Source organism: Stegodyphus dumicola, chromosome 9, assembly GCF_044657685.1.
Source record: "Stegodyphus dumicola isolate Sdum_Otavi_A_Nest chromosome 9, ASM4465768v1".
Taxonomy (NCBI): Eukaryota; Metazoa; Arthropoda; class Arachnida; order Araneae; family Eresidae; genus Stegodyphus; species Stegodyphus dumicola.
This window is the reverse complement of record NC_140776.1, coordinates 57,880,358-57,900,070: the sequence shown is the minus strand read 5'-3', so window position 1 is coordinate 57,900,070 and position 19,713 is coordinate 57,880,358. Positions and strand designations below refer to the sequence as shown.

General features: G+C 32.9%; 1 protein-coding gene across 1 annotated transcript in view; it reads right to left on the bottom strand.

Moving 5' to 3' along the window:
• Window positions 1-3,243: 3,243 nt before the first annotated feature.
• The window catches only part of LOC118188006 (protein fem-1 homolog B-like), a 41,257-nt gene continuing 24,787 nt past the window's right edge, over window positions 3,244-19,713 (bottom strand). The window contains exon 2 of the mRNA XM_035358330.2: window positions 3,244-8,656. The gene's annotated coding sequence lies outside the window, so the exon portion shown is untranslated. The remainder of the gene's footprint in view (window positions 8,657-19,713) is intronic.

The following is a 19,713-nucleotide window of genomic DNA, read 5'->3' as shown; positions in this document are numbered from 1 at the left end:
CTGTTTCTTTCTTTTGTACTATATGGGTTGCATTTTCTTTTTGCTTGTTGGATGTAGACGGATGGGTTTTATTTGCTAGGGTCTGTGTGCCTATTGATGTTTGGGTGGCGACTGTACGAGATGATTTTACAGCACTGGCGTATGATGTATTTGGTCGAAGCTGTGAGCTCTGGACTAATCTTCTGGCTTCGGCATATGAGATGTTCCTCGTAAACTTTGCAGTCTGCACTTCTTTTTCCAATTTTCATTTTGGGCAGAGGCGTGAAAATGCTGGGTGCTCACCCTTGCAATTTATACAAAGAGGCGCAGCCGTACAATTTTCAGAATCGTGGCCAATCTGTGAGCATCGGGCGCATGTAAGGCTGCCACGACAAGACGTCTTAGAATGGCCGAAACGCTGGCATTGGAAACATCGCATAGGGTTTGGAATATAAGGTCTTACAGGAATATTTAGATATCCGGCCTTAATATTCTTAGGCAGATCAGGCGTGTTGAAGGTAAGGATCACGTGTTTCGTGTCTATCAACTTACCTTCTTTACGCATCTTGATCCGCCTTACACCGCAGACATTTTGTTCGGAGAGCTCAGAAGCGATCTCTTCTTCAGAAACATACAGAAGGTCGAATTCTGAGATTACACCCCGACAATAGTTGAGTGACTTATGTGGTGTTACAGTCACATTCGCTTGCCCAAGTTTAGTTATCTGAAGTAAAGAAGCAGACTGGGTGGCTGAGGTTGTATCAATAAGCAGGTCTCCGGAGCGGAGACGCTTTATATTTCTCGGCTCACCAATACAGGACTGGATGTATTTGTTTATTACGAAAGGAGACATCTTATGCATTTCGCCAGAAGGACTAGAGATGACTAGGAAACGGGGAATATTGTTATGATTTTTTTCATTTGTATCTGTACGTAATTTTTTTGCAGTAGACTTTTCAGAAGTAGGTTGAGTGAGTGGTTTAGCAGTAGACGTTTCAGAAATAGGTTGAATGACTGGTTTAACAGTAGATGTTTCAGAACTAGGTTGAGTGACTGGTTTAGGAGTAGAAGTTTCAGAACTAGGTTGAGTGACAGGAGTGATTTGAGTGACAGGATTGACTGGAGTTACCTCGAAATCTTTTATTAAGTAAATATGAGAAGCCATAGTGAAAGAATAAAGATTCGGGTCCGACGGCCCCGCCCACCACGGAGCCCAACAAGGGAACACAGATTCCTGTGTTAGGGCTAGCCGGACCTATACGCAAACTGAAGCCCCACAGTCGGCTTTCCCGAAAGCAGGTACTCCCGAGAGCTTGACCCCAAGCCACTGACACAAGGACTAGTGACCAGCCGATTGACACCCGTGAGGACGACTAAGGTGCCTCCCGTTTAGCTGAAGCAGAGGCCAAAGCAGTGTGTTGGGGACAGTACCTCGCCCCTCAACTACCAGGACCCTCCTTTCCAGCGACACGGGTCTCCACGCACGGCAAACACGTGGGCAGTTTTCTCCCCACTTGAAAACTAGAAACAAGGTCTGTTCCAGCCTCTCGTGACGAGCCCCAAACTCCGTAGAGAGAAACCACAAGGGAGAAGGGAAGGGAAAAAGATCCAGCCAAGAGGAGAGGAGACGGAAAAGAGGATAGATCACTGGGGCTCCAGGATCGTGACACCCGTCTCACCAAGAAGATGATCCCCTGAAGGGCTAGGGTACCTCGGGATTGCCACACCCGTACTCACAAAAGTGAGCCCCCTGAGGGAGTTTGCATTGCCGGTTGGAATAGTTTTAAACACACTATTTTTTTTTTCCCAGTACGGTTTTAAAAACAATGATATTCTGTACAGTAATCTAAGCATAATTTTAAAATTAATAAGTTAACACTCGTAATAAAACAGCAGCTTTACAAATAACAGGATTTTATGATGCTTCATTATTTAACTTTACTATTACCCCACGTCATCAGTTACTAGGCTCCAATGCGTTTAATTTTGTGAGCATGATAAGAGTTTGACACAAATTTTTATTCGCAGTAATAAACAAACTTGCTCCTTCTGGTCTAGCTGATTTAGATTTTTTTTTGTTTTGTTTGTTTACTCTTAAATTAATAGTTCATCGCGTTTATTGGTGCCTCTTTCTTCACGTTTCAGTCTTGCCCTAGCTGCATTAAAAAAAATTTCCTTGACAAAAAAACTTATTTTTTAAATATGGTTTTACATCAATATTGGAACCAAAGAACAAAACTAGACCTTTTAAAAATATGTTCTTTTATTCTTTTATGTCAAAATAAATTAAATTAGAATTAGCCAGAAAAGTTTCCATTAAATCTTTCATAAAATATTGCACTTCCTTTTTCATTTCTTTGAAACTAAAAAAATTATTTCGTTTCGTAACAGAATAACTTAAAAAAAAAAAAAAAAAAAAAAAAAAAAAAAAAAAAAAAAAAAGAGAGAGAAATTATATTTTACTTTCGATATTAAATTCCAGTCGACAAAGAACGAGATAAACTTATATACCGATTTTTTTTCATCCATCTGCTTCAGAAAAAAACATAAATGAAACCTTACATACAGTGGTGACCACCCACTGAAAGCAAAATGTAATAACTAATGATTCGCCAGGTTGGCTTCACGGATATAAAATGCTAGTAGGTGTAAAATAAACGATGTTTCTATCTAGGATCTTTCGGTTTCAGATGTATGCCAAGGAGATACACATCTACGGAGCCAAATTATTGATCACACAAATTTATTATTATTATTTAATTATTTAAATTGTTTCTTCAATAATGAGGTATATTTAGTTAAAGTAGCTGAAGTTAATATAAGAATCGGGACTCTCAACATATTTATTATGGGGGCAAAAAATCAAATGCGCATGCTTAAAACATACAAACAAACCAAAAAAAAAAAAAAAAAAAAGTGGTGATTTTGAGGTTTGGATTTTAGATCATTCTGGATATTGGACGTTCAGATCTCGGACTTTGTACTGTATTAAAATATTTTAAACATGCACTTAAAGTTAGGCAAAACAGCAACCCTATTTCAGTCTAAACCAGCAGATTTTAAATAAATGTCCATCGAAAAACACATCAAAACAAGGCTGCTCTTCTGCTTACTTTAAAGTTTTACTTTGGAATATTTCGCTTCCTATTTAATGCAGCAAAAAGCACTGAAAGCATCAAAAATCGGAATGCACAATAAAAAATATTTAACATTCTCAGATGCGTCACACACACAAAAAGGATGAAAATTCCACAAACAAAAAGATTAAAATATTATCATAAATTTTATTTCATACTTTTTACACTTCATACACAATTTACCTGTTTAAGAAAAAATAGGAAAATAGGTATTAATTTAATATTGTAAGGCATACAGTGAACTATCCCTTATAATACATCAGTTCTATTCATATGTATATATAACTTTTAAAAATGTAAAAACAACCATCAGCTATGTGATGTAATACAAGGTCATATGTCTAACTATGAAAATTACAGGTATCTGATATGCAATAAGGCAGCAATAAGTACAAAAATGTATTTTGTCAAATAAGGCGTCAAAAGTTTGAAAAGAAGCTCCAATATATATATATATACTTAGGCTCATATAACATCAAGTGCACTCTTATTAGCACTGATATAATTCAAGTATTAATAAAATTTATGCATATTTTAACAAAATTAAATTACAACAGGCAGATTTTATTGCAAAATGTAGAAAAACTATATTAATTCTAATTGTATAGTTCTATACAATAATTAAATTTAGATAACAGATAGCAAACAAATACTATGGACTGCTTTCATGACACTCAAAAACCTACCTCTTAGTACATGCATACACTTCAAAAGCAAGTTTTAAATATAATTCAGTATCCAACTGGTTCTTCAAATTCACATTTAAATGTTTTACGAAAGGTTCCTTAATATCAATAATGAAAATTAAGCACATCATCATTAGTAAGTCTATGCTTTTAAAAATATTCATAAAGAAGTTTAATTATACAGCAGATGCAATGAGTTAAGAGTTAAATCTTACATAATCATCTTTCATACAAACTTGTATACTGTTGAATCTTACACACCAGTCAAAATTATGACTGGTCTGAAAACTTAAATTTTGTCATACATAAGGAAATTCTTTTTTTGGAAATTGTGCTATTATAGTACTTTGTATAAATATATAAGATTTGTAAAGTACTCTTAACAGTGGCATCAAATATGTTATTCCTTTTCTTCAATCCTTGTTACAATTATCTAGATCAATTTTCATATAGAGATAATACTACTTGCAAAATTTTACAATATTATACAACTTATTTAAAACAAAGACTCAAAAAGTAACTGAAAATAAATTTGAGCTAGACGATGAATTAGAATTAGATTTGTATGCAAAGGTTCTACTATTCATCTGCAGAAGAAAAGTTCCGTTTTTAAAAGATATTAACTATCGTTTCACAGTATATTAAAAAACATGGAATTTATAAATGATATGTAGTTTAAGTTAATGAATATTATGTAAAATGAAACTATTGTGTTTAAACAGAAAACAGAAAATTTCAAAAGTATTATGATACTTGGAGATTCATTAACATAAACATATTACATTTAAATAATATGAATGATATTTCCTTTTTTTTGTCTTCCCGCGGGAAGAGAAAAGTATATCTATGTGAGATATTGAGCCAAATTCATGGGAATTACAGAACTGATTACAGTTTGAATATCAAAAGAATGCTGGTAAACATGTACTACTAACACAGATTTTTACTTCAATATTTCCACATATTCTAACAATGCTGATTGTTCAGAAAACAGTGAGAGGACAATAATATAGTATATTCACTCACAAAATTTTTATTTTAATATGTAAGCAGTCAGTTATAAATGTAATTAAACATAACAGTATAACAATTTTAAAAAAAATTTAAAAACTTTCTATTATGGACTAATAAATGCTGAACATTACATAAATTTTACATTTAGGAATAATTATGCAAATCTTTTCAAAGATATGTATTATTAGAAAGTTTTAGAAACATTCCAGAAAAAAAAAATTAAGACATTTTAAAATCATATCTGCATTTATAAAGTACTCTTATTTTCTAACAATCACATCATTTACATATGTACTCCGAGATAAATCTCATTTAAATAAATTTTGAATTAACTAACTAATGGAAGTAACATAATTATTTAAAATCATCCTAGAAAGATATTTATGGAGATAGCATAAATATAGCAATTTTTTGTTTAGTTTGTAAGCAAATGGAAAGCAGTTCCAATTTTCTTTCTGAAAACAGGCAATAGCTGCATATTAAACCATATCTTTATTTTTACGTCAACTGTAACACTGTTTTCAAATCTAAAATATTTTGCTCAGATAATCATTTGATATGACTGAATACTGCTCCTGCTAATATTTGCTTAGATGACATACTATTTGATACATTAGAAACATAAACATACACAACATTTCTTGCACATACTGAAGGACATATCACATTCTTGATATACCTTTTATTATGTGCAAGATCCTTCAGTAATATTTTTTATTATGCTCTATGTAAAGAGACTGCAAACTTACTTTATGTAGGTCTTTAAATCTGTTCAGTATTTAACATATCACATATACAGAGTATTACTTCAAATATAATAAAATATAGAACTAAACAGATATTTATTTAAAAAACATGAAATACAGAAACATATATAAAAATGGATGAGAAAAAATTTACATAAAAAACAGAAAACTAAAACTAAGAAATACAACTTCATTAGTAAAAATATAATAAAGCACACAAAAAAGTATGAAAATCTATAATTTAATTCACAGACTAGATAAACATTTTAATACATTATTACAACATGATTAAATTATCTATGCAAGTTATTTTTAGATAAAAAGTAATGATTTGCATTACATATATAATATGGCTAACAGATATTTTTCTGAAAACAGTCAACATGGATGAAAAATTACCTTCTCAATCTATAGCCAAGAATCAAATCCAACATTGTTACTTTTAAAAGAACATAGAAAAATGTTTTAGAACATTTTCAACAATAATTTATTAATATTTAATGATGATTTTTATATTCATATGAATTTCCAGCAAAGTATAACATTGTGTCAGGAATGAAGATGAGGAATTATTTTGCAATTTCATAACAAAGAAGTTTCTCAGGCTACTCAAGGTAACTTACACTTAAAAAACTGTAGACATTAGTTATTTGAGTAAACATATTTCCACAATGTGCACATTATGGAAAGATGGAAAGGAAGCCCTGTCATTAGCAAAAGCAAACACAGTGGTGAAAATATATTTCATCATATACTTTAACTTAAAAGTTATTGAAATTAAAATAAACATATTCATAATTTTTTTATTAAACTCAATAACTTTATGAAACTAAATATTTTAATTAACAAATTTTATAACAAAAATGATTATTTAAAACGCTGTTAACTATTTTCTGGAAATGCTTCATTTTGTTGGAAAAAAAAAGTTTATGTGGATATAAATTAAATATTTATAATAATTTATAAATCAAAAAATAAAAGCACAACATTGCTGCAAGTGTTTAAAATTATAAATAGTTAAAAAATCTTATATGGATATATGTGAATATATGAACACATATGTGATCTTGTACAAATTTGTCAATAAATGTGAAAATTACATTCACAAAAATATTAATCCTTAAGTATTCATACCTCATTTGAGATTTAATCAATACAATGGTTGCTGTAGAAGTACCATAGAGAAAAAATACTTATCTTTCAGCCAAAGTAGCCATTCTGCTAGTAATCTTGGCATCTGTGATAACTTTGAAAGACCATAAGAAATATATGATAGCACAGGATATTTCTGATAAGTGATTTTTTTACAGTTTTAGTATTTCTTACTTTTGCAATTTTCACAGATTTCAAAACAATTACCCCCCCCCCCAAAAAATCCCCTTCCTGCTTGAACAAGTCACTTCTTTTTCAGCAGGAAATAACTGAGATTTATTTATAACTAACATTTCCCTTCTATAAAGTGACAATAAATTTACCCATATGATTATACTTCGAATCCCAACATTTGCAGAATCAATATTTTTCAGCAATACATTTTCTTTACATGAAAAATTACATCTTAAAACGTCAAAAACTATTAACATGTTACAAAATAAAACTCATTTTATACAAAACAAACTACCAGGATAGCCTCCTGACAAGAAATAAAAATGCTTGTACAAGATTTTACAATTTTAGAAATGTACACCACAATATTCACAAATTATTGATTCAAAAATGATAAATATAAGATAGCCTACTTGTAATTTATTTTATAAACTGGCATAAACACATTGCATAGTCGGTCTAGCTTACTACTGCTATACAATATAAGAATACGAAACAATTTCATACAATGGATAAATTTTTTAGAAAAGTTTACAAAAAGATATTTTTATGCATAAAACTATATAAAATATGATATGCAACACTGTCTTTTCCTAATACAATTTAGAAGACTAAATAAATATATATAGTATATATCTTAAATCTTTATATTTGGTATTTTGATATTAGGGCTAATAATACAAGTAAATTAAAATTATGAAAAAGCAGACTCTGAAAGTATCTGTACAGATGGCTGTCAGAGGTAAACCCTCAAGGGCATTATATTTAAGCAAGTATTAAGAACTGAAGTTCATTAAATAAACTATTACAATGACTCTTGTATTTTGAAATTCAACAGGAAAGAGAAGGAAAAAACATTAAACCTATTTAAAATAAATGGGAATAGATGTTCTTATTGCTTGCTGGAAGAGGCTTAATATTAATTTGAAAATGATTTAAAATAAATTTCTTATATTAACAACTTTAACTTCAGAAGTCATTAAAGTGCAACATTTTTATACTGATTTTGAAGTCTATTGTAAACAGCAGAAATGAAAACACTACTGCAATGCAAATGGAAAAGATTAATAATTTATATTTTATTTTAAAATAATTTAATAAATATTACCATTAACCTGAAAAACTAATCAAAACTTTTAAAGTTACTACTATTTTAGTGATCTTATAGAATCCATTCTTGACAAAGAGACTGTGAATACAGCTGAAATGACAATACAAATTAAAAATATTATTTAATAAAGCATGATCAGAAAAAGGCTCAAATGATGATTAAGATTTCCGATTCCAAACAAAAGATTACATATTAATTAAAATACTTTATATATATTTTTAGACTTAATGTCATTGCATATTAAAGATTACTAGGTGGAAATTTGAAATGTAACTTATGTTGTAGTTAAAGAATACTAGTTTTGTAAGATTTATTTTATTACAATGGTCTAGAAACAGCATCGTAATATTTTCAAAGCATGTCTATATCTATTTGAAGCAGCTCCTTCTATGTTCTTTTATTACCTGTTCTTTCCTATTAGACAGCAAGCTATTCATAGTAAGTTTCAAATTTTTACTTTATATACACTGTAAAATCCGATTAATATATATATATATATATATATATAAAAAAAAAAAAAACACTTTCTTGTAGGTTTCTTCAATAAATATACACATATTATTTCCATACTGTGTGGCATTACCATTATTTTCTGATAGAAGAAGCCATAAAATTAAATATGTAGACAATGCAAAGCAGATCATGTTTTCCACATTCCTGAAAAAATGAGAGAAAGTAAATGTGGCTGTAAGGGAAAAAACATGGCAATTTTTATACTGTGAGAAATATAGAAATTAGGTTCAATCATTAAAAAATTCTAAAATGCATATAGAAAAATTCACAAACACATTCATAATAAGCGAAGATTTATATTAGAAGATTCTGCTTAATGTTATTAAGATTATCCATTATGCATGCTATGCAAAATTTTATGGGATGAATAACTTTTTGACTCATGAAGCTCTTTCCATAAGGATATATCTAAACACTCATGCAAGGTCTATAAAATGAAATTTTATTTGAAAATTTTTAAATTAGCGATATTTCAATATCTTATTGCCATAAGTTAGCCATACATATTTATTCAGTAGTTATTTACAACTTTTATTACTAGTTACAGATTAATGCAGGCCTTAATTAAAGCATAATACAAAATAAATAAATAAAATAAAAATGTTTATTAAGACACCTGTGGTTGGTTTTTTTGCTCACAATTTTTACATTTTAGGTTTAATTGTTGATAACTAACTGCAGGTGAATACCTCATTCCTCACTGACATGGATTCTGCATATTGTTTTAATATAAGTGGTGAATCTCACTTTATTAGGATTTATAGATGAAAAAGACAGCAGTACTAATTTTGCTACTCAGATAAGATTCAGACAGAATTATATGGAAATTTTTATTTAGTGGTAAACTGAAAATCATCATTAACTGAATCCGAGGGGGGGGGGAAGAAAAAATTCTTATTGGTTTTGGGTTTGCTTATCATCTGGTGATTAATCATTGCTCATAGTAAAACTGATAAGTACTCATAAAAACCTAAAATAATAAGAAAAGCAAATTAAAAATATCAGTTAAAATTTAAAAAAATAATATAATTAAGTTTCAGTCTCCAAAATGAGAGGAAGACAGCCCCTTGATGGAAAGATGATGGCAGTGACAACTGTGCATTAAGATGATTTGCTGGATATTTAGCAGTGATGTCAGGGACGAATTTAGACTTGATAAGGCCTTATACTATTTCAGTGTGTGTGTTTAATTATGGCAAAGCACACTAGGGCTATCTGCCAAGGGGAGGGATGCCTTCGTGGAGGACTTTCTAAGGGAAACTGGCTTGTATACAGGTTACACATGGGGAAAACCACGAAAATGCCCATGCAGCCAGCCCGTTCGCGGGATTCGAACCTCGGACCGAACTACCAGTGTTCAGCGACTTTACCATGCGGCTGCTGGTGGGCCTTTAGGCTATTTCAGATATGGGACCCTTTATAAGTCTGGATATTATATGTCAGTGCCAAATATGATTTTCAGGTATAGTAGAGGGTTTTTTGGGAGGTCCTAAGGTAGTGTAGCTTATACGTAAATCCTGCACCAACTGATTTTTAAGGTATAAGAGATGAAAATATGAGAGGGTTAGGATTCTTGCCTTTGTCCACAACATCATGATCAACTTTAGTGCTTAGTGGGTTAAGCAAATATGTTATTTGGCTTTTAGTATTATCTGCCTTATAAACGTTGAAAGCCAAAATTTGCTGTCTGTTCTGGTCAATAAGCAAGGCTTAAAATATGACTATGCAAAATTCTTAAACATAGAATTTCTATCATACAAAGTGTGATGCAATTCTTTACACATACGTAGGTAAGTTGAAAAATAATTTTTTCCCTGTCGACTGTGGTCAGAGTTGTGTATGAAAGTCAAAAAATAGAATGAGACATTAAAGATATGACATACCTTTACGTACGAGTACCTTTACATACCTTTACGTACCATACCTCGTACGAGTACGTTGAGACATTTGTCATATCGCTTGATAAGCTTCAAAAAGTCCTCCAAGAACAATTCACGCTTTGCATATGGAAGAAGCGTTGAACGGCTATGGGCGAAAGGCGACACAGCAGGAAAACGCGCAAGTCACCGATACACCATTGGGTAGAGGTCCCTGCAAATCAAGCAGATGGCGCTGTTGCAGTGCCTGCGCAAAGCGGAGACCAGCCTCTCATTTGAGCCCTGGTAGGTATGGAGAGAAGGTGCGTTTTGAATTCGTGGTCAAAGGAGGAAGTGAGAGCGGTTATCTGCTATGAATGGGCACGTGGAGTATCAGGAACAGAAATTCATAACCGCCTGGTGGAAGTCTATGGGCCAGGTGTGATGTCGAAGCAAATGGTGCGGAGATGGTGTCACACATTCAGTGATGGACGTCAGCAAGTGGAGGACATACCGAGAGCTGGACGGACGCGCACGGCCACTACAGATGCAAATGTCAAGAAGGTGAATGACATGATCAGAGTGAACCGGCGTATCACCATCGATGAAGTAGCGGAAGAACTTGGAATCTCACATGAGCAAGCTCAAAACATCATCCATGACATTCTTCGATACAGAAAAGTGTCAGCACGATGGGTGCCCCGACAACTGACCTCGACACACAAGGAACAACGCATGGGGGTCAGCCTGGAATATCACGTGCGTTACCATGAAGATGGCAATGACTTTCTGTTTCGGATTGTGACGGGGGATGAAACATAGGTCCACCATTTCACGCCAGAATCGAAGGCTGCATCTATGGAGTGGAAACATCCGTCATCACCTGTCCGAAATAAGTTCAAGACAACTCCCTCTGCAGGTAAAGTGCTCCTCACAGTTTTCTGGGATGCCCAAGGAGTTTTGTTGCTGGACTTTTTGGAGGTTGGAACCATCAATGCTACTGTGACACCCTGTCGAAATTGAAAGAGGCGATTCGGAAAAAGCGGCCTGGCCTTCTCACATCTGGCGTTCTGCTGTTGGATGACAATGCCAGACCACATTCGGCGACGGCAACGCATAACCATATTGCAACCCTTGGTTGGGAGCGCCTACACCATCCGTCATACAGTCCTAATCTCGCACCAAGCGACTTCCATCTGTTTCCGGCTTTGAAGAAAAATCTCGGGGGAAGGCGCTTTGGAAGCAATACTGAAGTGAAACAAGCCGTTCAACGCTTCTTCCATATGCAAAGCCCTGATTTTTTCCTGGAAGGCTTTTTGAAGATTATCAAGCGATATGACAAATGTCTCAATGTACTTGGTACCTATGTGGGAAAATAAAAGGTATGTCATATCTTTAATGTCTCATTCTATTTTTTGACTTTCATACACAACTCTGACCACAGTCGACAGGGAAAACTTATTTTTGAACTTACCCTCGTAGAATTTCTACCAGACTAAGTGTGTAGCTTGAAAAAAGAATGAAGTTGGCAACAACTGTTTTGGTGATGCCATCCCACACACCAACTATCCATGTGGCCAGTTTTGACTTAACCGATCATGCCAGTTGGGAGTCCTGCATCATTGAGTGAACATGTGCAACTGCATTCTTCTGTAAAAAATTTCTAATGTAAAAACCAAAACAGTCAATCGACATCAGGTTTCTTATGAAACTTAAGAAATCAGCCACGGAAACATTTCAAATGTTAACTAAGGCTTATGGAGATGAAACTTTGTCTTGTGCACATGTATTTGAATATTTTCAGGGAAAAGGGACAAAGCACAAGGGCTATGGAATTGGAGAGCAGATTTTTGGATAAAAGGAGTCGGAGCTGGAGTCGCTAAAAACAGGTCGACTCCGACTCCAGTTTTTGTTGGACAGTTTGAATTTGAAATGAAATTAAAAATGAATTGAAACAAATTAATGGCAAACTGAGTTACTATTTTTATTTATGAACTATATACATTAATAAATAGTTATTTTTTATTTTATTGACATATTAATAAATAAATATGAGGGAGGAAAATGGATGTGATATTTGCCATTAGTGATTAAACTGATTCATTTAGTTACAAATTTCACTGGCAAATTTAGGTAAGCAGCAATTGCAGCAAGAACTCCCAAAATTGATGCCATTCTTAGGAAGCAAGCAGGAAAAGGAGCAATTATTGATCAAGCAAAGCGATAAGGAAGTACATGCATATTTAATGATAAAGAGGTTGTTACAATTAAGAACTTTTTTAGAAGATGTAGAAAACCCTAATGTTTCACTAACAGAATGACTGTGAAATGATCTTGCAGAATTGGAAACTCTTCTTTCTATACCGTATATAGCCACAAAAAAGCCTGCAATCTGAAGAATTGGCAGGAGGCGAGAATGGAAGAATGTGATGTTTATTCTTTCTAAAATGGAGGGTTTATTGCAGAAGGAATTATTTTTTCAATGAAGAAAAGAGAAATTAGTTTGCTAGACAATGAGATCATGCTGGGTTCAATATGTGTAGATCCGAAACACTGAATTTTCTTGAATGACGAACAAATTAAAAAGGCAAAGAAAGCCATCTATGAACTTTCATGAAAAATGAAATTATTCTCAGAACAATTGGAGAAATCGAATTAGGACAGTCAAACTGCAGACATTGCAACCGAGTCTCTATCATCCTCTTCCACTGATGAATTAGATTTTGAGAAATATCTGGATAATATTGAAAAGGTTAAGGCAAAGCGAATGAAAATAAAGAACAAAGACCCTTAGATATAAAAATGAAAAAATACAAACAAGATTTATACATGGCCTTTGAAGAAATAGAGATAATTGCAAGAGAGAGGTGTCTCTTGCAAGACACCTCTTTTAGAACTTATAAAAATCTAGCCTGAAGGAAGTATCCCTAACAGTAACAGCTCTTTCTCCTACTCCAGTCAGTGTGGAAAGTTCTCAGCTCTGAAGTTTATCAAATCAGATCTATGGCCCTGCAACAAAGATCTTGCCGAAGCTATACTGTTTCTTAGAAATAACTGATGCCAGTTTTTCCATTTCATAATAAATGCTAATTAATATAAATAATTTGCTACGACATAATTTTTTTCTATAGCATCTATCACTTCTTTTATATTAAAAAAATAAGCTGTAACCCATGTGTATACATTTACATTATATACAGGGTGTTTTTTTTTTTTTAACTGACAGTATTCAGAGACTTTTTTAGCTTGAACTATCAGCCGCAAAATTCCGTACAGGGACTATTGATGACATGGAAAAAAGGAATCCGTGAAAAAAAAAATTTAGTTCCAAAAGTTGCCGATAGGGGAAATATGACGCTTTTGATCGAAATTTTAAGTTTAACTGCCTAATAAAATTTCTGACCAATTTAAAAAAGTTACAGTAAACAGATAAATGGATAGCAAAGAATTAATTTTTTCACAAATGTGCTTTATTCTAAAAAATAAATTCTGTAAATGGTTACAAATTATATATATATAAAAAAAGAGAACATTCTATTTGACTTCCTTTTTATTCTTTGTTCTTTTGTTTTTATTCAGTAGGTTCGCTTCACCCGGGAAGAAAGACAATGGCCATTTTCAATATGACCCCCATTTTCTTGGACTAAGCATTGCATTCTGTTCACCATACTTTCTACAGCTGAATGGAATTCAAAATACTGGCGCTGGTGTCGACTACGTAATTGAAATTTTGCATTTTTTTCCTGTGTTTTATGCAAAATATTAGCTATTTTAAAGTGTAAAGTGCCACATTTTCCCCTATTGGCAACTTTTGGAACTATTTTTTTTCGTGGATTCCTTTTTCCCATGTTGTCAATAGTTCCTGTACAGAATTTCGTGGCTTTGCGGCTGATAGTTCAAGTTATAGAGGTCTCTGAGTACCGTCAGTAAAAAAAAAGAGGGGAAAAAAAAAACACTTGTGTATATATATTATATGAGGGAGTCAGAGTCTGTCATTTTTCCTACCGACTCCACAGCCCTGCTAAGCACGCATGTGAAAATCAAAATTCAAGGCAATGTTACCTGTCTTCTTTGACATTAATGGAATTGTAATGATCGAGTGGTTTCCCAGTGGTCAAACTGTTAATCAACTTTACTACACCGAAGAACTAAAAAGACTTCATGAAAAAATTTAGGAAAAAAGGCAATAGTTGTGGAGTTACGGATGGCTATTGCACCAGGACAATGCACCCACTCACACGGCCCTATCTTTCAAGCAGTTTCTGACCAGCGAAAACATTACTGTGATGTGGCATCCTCCTTATTATCCTGATTTGGCTTCATGCGACTTTTTTTTATTTCCTAAAGTTAAATCTTGTTTTAAAGCATGGGTGTCTAAAGTGCAGCCCAAACACAAATTATGAAAGCATTTATATTTACACATTTTTATTAAAAAAAATAAATGTTTGAATTTGATTCATATATAATCGATTCATTGAGATTTATTTAAAAATAAAAACATCTTAGTATGTCATGATGTGTTAAAATCCTCCACGTACGGCTCTTGCGATTTCCATGGGATGCGAAATACGTCTCGTAATACGGCTCACGTGAAAATAGCGTGCGTAAGTTTATTTCTCTTTTATTTTCAATATGGATCCCACCTTTTCTCTGTCTAGGCTAAGAATATTGAAATATTCATATTTCACATCTAGTTTTGCACCTAGATGGCACTACAGGTTTATATCATTGTAAGTGAGTACTATTGCTGCTTCTTTCATTCTTGACGGGAACTGCCTTTGTCATTTGCAGAACCAGAACTTTAGATTTATAAGTAATAACAATAAGTAAGTACAAGTAATATTATTAGGTATAAAAATTAATTAGCATGTAGTTCAATTTATACTTTTGCTGTTCACAAAAAGTTCACAACTTGTAAAATTTTTAAATGCATCCTAAAACCGTTCCATGTGGTATATTTTACCACACATGAGAATTTAGGTTTTGAATTATGTGTGTATCCACTTGATTTTATATTTCCAAAAATAATCAACCATTAATTGTCAATATCTTTTTGCCGTCATTAAATTTTAAAAATTTTAAATATGCATACAAATTTTTGATGAATTACAGTATTTGTATGCAGTATATTGCACTGTATTTTAAGTTCCTAATTCTTGTATCAAATTCTTAAAAAGGTATGAATAATTAATATTCATTATGATTAGTTGCTTATAAAATTAAAATATATAATTTTTTAGATTGCCTCCATGTCATTAAAAAAAACAAGCAGAACATTAAAAAAAAAAAAAAAAAAAAAAATGAAGATGAAGGTGAAAAAAAAAACGTTTTTAATGAAAACTGGACAGAGATATATATATTTTTTACTGAGGAGAATAGTAAAGCACTTTGCTTAATTTGTAGGGACTTTGTGCCAGTTTTTAAAGACATTATATCTCGGCATTTGCCATAAAGATAAAATAACAGAACTAAAAAAAGGGCTATCGTCAGAACAAAATTTATTTAAAAAGACAGCTACTCAAAATAATAACATTGCAAAAGCAAGTTATGTCATAGCAAGTTTAATAGCGAGAAAAGCAAAACCCTTTACTGATGGCGAATTTATAAAAGAATGTATGGAAAGCGTTGTAGAGACAAGACGAAAATTTTTTGGAAGCAGGCAAGATGAAAAATTAGCAACTGCCTTCGCCGGGAATCGAACAACGGATCTCTGGAATACCGGCCCAGCATGCAGAACCACTACACCACAAAGGCATGCTAGGAAAGTGGGAGATATACCTTATATACTCTCCTTTTTAAAGGGCGACTGGTGGTTTTTAGGGGATCCAATCACCAAATCCTGGGTGTGGAGAAACCTCATACAACACCCTTTTAGTTCGGGCGCCACTGTAGAGACATTAGGATTTTCTTGGAAGCAGGCAAGATGAAAAATTAGCAACCACCTTTGCCGGGAATCAAACTACAGACCTGGAATACCAGCCCGGCATGCAGAACCACTACACCACGAAGGCACACTAGGAAAGTTAGAGAAATACCTTAGTGCATAGCAAACATAATTTGCCCTGGAAAAAAGTTGGATTTTTCTAATATCTGTTTAACACATCAAACTACAGCCACAAGAACTGAAGAGCTGGAGAATTCAGTTGAAAAGTCTTTAAAAAGGCAAATGCATCAATTTAAAATTTTATTCGTTAACCATGGACGAAAACACTGATGCTTCTGATACGGCACAATTGGCTATCTTTACAAGAGGAATCAATGCACATTATAATATCACGAAAGAAATGATTGCTTTAGTATCGTTAAAGGACACAACCAAGTCTGTAGATTTATTCTATGCATTAAAAACAACTATATAAAGGTTTTCCTTATGTGATGTATATTTAAAATAACTTTAATGGCGCTCATGCTATGCGATTCCGTTGTTGTGATGCATGTGTTACTGTGCTAGCTGAATGTCATGTGAACTGTTTAAAATTGTAATAATAAAAGTTTTGAATTCTTGAGATATACTCATTACTTGATTCTTCTTTCTTAAGTACAGAAGTAATTAAATCCAACAAACTACACAAGAAGTTACACCTTATCTATAAAAAACTTATCAGCTATAATAACTGATGGAGCCCTTGCCATGGTTTTTAAAAAGGGGGACTCAATAAAATGGTTAATAATGAAGCCATTGCTGCTGGCAATACGATCTTAATGGCATATCATTATATTGTACATCAGGGCAATTTATGTGGAAAAATTTTTAAATGGAAAGTGTATTAAGCATTGTTATAAAAACCATTAACTTTATAAGAGCTAAAGGACTTGATCATAGACAATTTCAAGATTTTCTTAAGGTAATAGCCACTGAATTTGCAGATGTTACTTATACAGAAGTGAGATGGCTCAGTAAGGGCAAAATGCTCAAAAGATTTTACGATGTAAGAACTGAAATAAAAATATTTAGGAAATAAAAGGGAAACTTGTGACTGAATTTGAAGACTATCCGTTTTAGATTTAGCTTTTTTAGTAGACAGAACATTTGAATGATCTAAATTTGAGACTTCAAGGAAAAAATCAACTTATTAATAATATGTTCCAAACAATAGCAGCATTTGAAAGAAAGTTAAAATTTTGGCACAATCAAAAAGCAAAAGATTTGACACATTTCAGTACTTTGGCTGCACATAAACCTGCGTGTTAGAACCCAGCCTCATTTGTTATTTTTCTTTTCTCAGTTTGTCACTGCAAGAGCGGCAACCATCTGATTGTTGTTGTAGTTTGTTGCAGTTCTACGAATTTTGAAAATAAAGATGACGCTTTAGAATTTTATATGTAAAGTTATTTTATTTTAAGTTTATTAGGAGAAAGGAGAACGGGTAGTTCTTGCAAATCTCGAACAATTTTGGTGACGACGGAAGTGATTGGTAAAATAAGTCAGGGTAATTTTATTGGTTTTATCGAATTTAATTCTATTTAACTTTAGTGAATTTATTTTTATTGAAATGGAATCGTTAATTGAGAAACGAAAACCTGTCAAAGCGTCTTTTACGAGAACAATTAATGCAATTTTGCAGGAATTAGAAAAGGAAATTCCTGATGAAGAATTTATAAAACGAAACTTGTTACTTTAGAATGTTTATCTGTTGAACTTAATGCATTTGATATTCAAATATTAAATTCAGAATTTTCTTCAAATGATCAGTTTGAAAATGAATGGGTGAAAATTGAAGAATACAAAGAAAAATTAGATTTAATACGAGTAAAAACAGAATTATTCTTCAATCGCCAAATGATACAATCTAATGGCAGTATTCCGCCGAATTCGAACAAATGGAAACTGAAATTACCTAAAATAGAGGTAAAGCAATTCGGTGGCGAAATTAAAGATTGTTACCGTTTTGGGGACAATTTCGCCGAATACATGAAGATAAAGAAATTCAAAACGACGATAAGATGCATTATGTTGTTCAAGCGACCGTACCCGGTACGAGACCACAGGATATTGTAAACAGCTTCCCTGCAACTGCCGAAAATTATGAAAAAGTTATAGAAAGCTTAAAAAATAGGTTTGGCAGGGAAGAATTGTTGGTAGAATTCTATATTCGGGAATTATTAGGTTTGATTATTAAAAATGTCACTGATCAAAAGGGAAAATGTAGTATATCAGAATTGTATGACAAGTTAGAGTAGTATTTACGTTCGTTGGAGTCAATAGGAATGACAAGCGATAAATACGCTGCAATGCTGTTTCCGCTCGTGGAATCTTGCATTCCCGAGGAAATTTTACGAGTTTGGATTAGAAATTATGCATCAATAATTACAGCAGAAAATTCTCACTCTGAGAAATTGAAACAATTATTATTGTTTTTAAAGAATGAAGTGGAAGGAGAGCAGAGAATTTCTTTGGCAAAAGCTGGATTTAAATTAATTGATTCGAGTGCCAAGAAAGAAAGTAGAAAAGATAAAAAGTACCAGAGTGAACATTTCGGGCCTACAGCAAATGATTTATTCTCAGGCCAAAATAAAGCAACCAATTATAGTGAGAAGAATTCTTGCATATTTTGTGAAAAATTTCATGAAAGTCGAGATTGCTTTGTTGCTCAGAAGATGCCTCTGAGTCAAAAGAATGATGAAATTAAGAAAAAGAAGGGTTGCTTCTTCTGCCTCAAAATTGGACACAGGGCCAAGCAATGCAAGACAAATGTACGATGTTTGATATGCTCGAAAAGACATTGGGGTGTCATGTGTCCGGATTTGCCCACCAATCAAAAGAGCAATGATGTTAAAAAGAATAAAGAAGAGGAAACATAAAACGTATCACTTGCAAGCACTAATTTCCTAGATGAAGTGTTTCTTCAAACACTATTAATTAATATAGATGCAAACAAAAAGCAGAAGACAGTAAGGGCACCTATCGATACAGGATCGCAACGTTCATATATATTAAAGGAGACTGCTGTAGACATAGGGTGCCACGCAATTGGATCTGAATCTTTAATCCATGCACTTTTTGAAGGAGTAACAACAAAGAGAGAAATTCACAAACGCTATGAAGTGAATGTTAGATGCGTAAGAGGTGATTTTTCTAGACAACTAATCTTGTTGGAACAGTCGAAGATTTGTGGACCAGTATGGATAGAAGAACTAAGACAGAAGAATATCCATGCATCTGATGTAGGAAAAAAGGATTTGAAAATAGAAGTTCTTATTGGAGCTGACGTCGCAGGTGTTCTGTTAACCGGAAGAATTCAGAAATTAGAAAATGAGCTGACTGCTGTGGAATCACTACTTGGATGGACAATCATGGGAAAGATAAAAGATAACGTTTCAGAAAGAAACTCCTTGTCCAAGTCT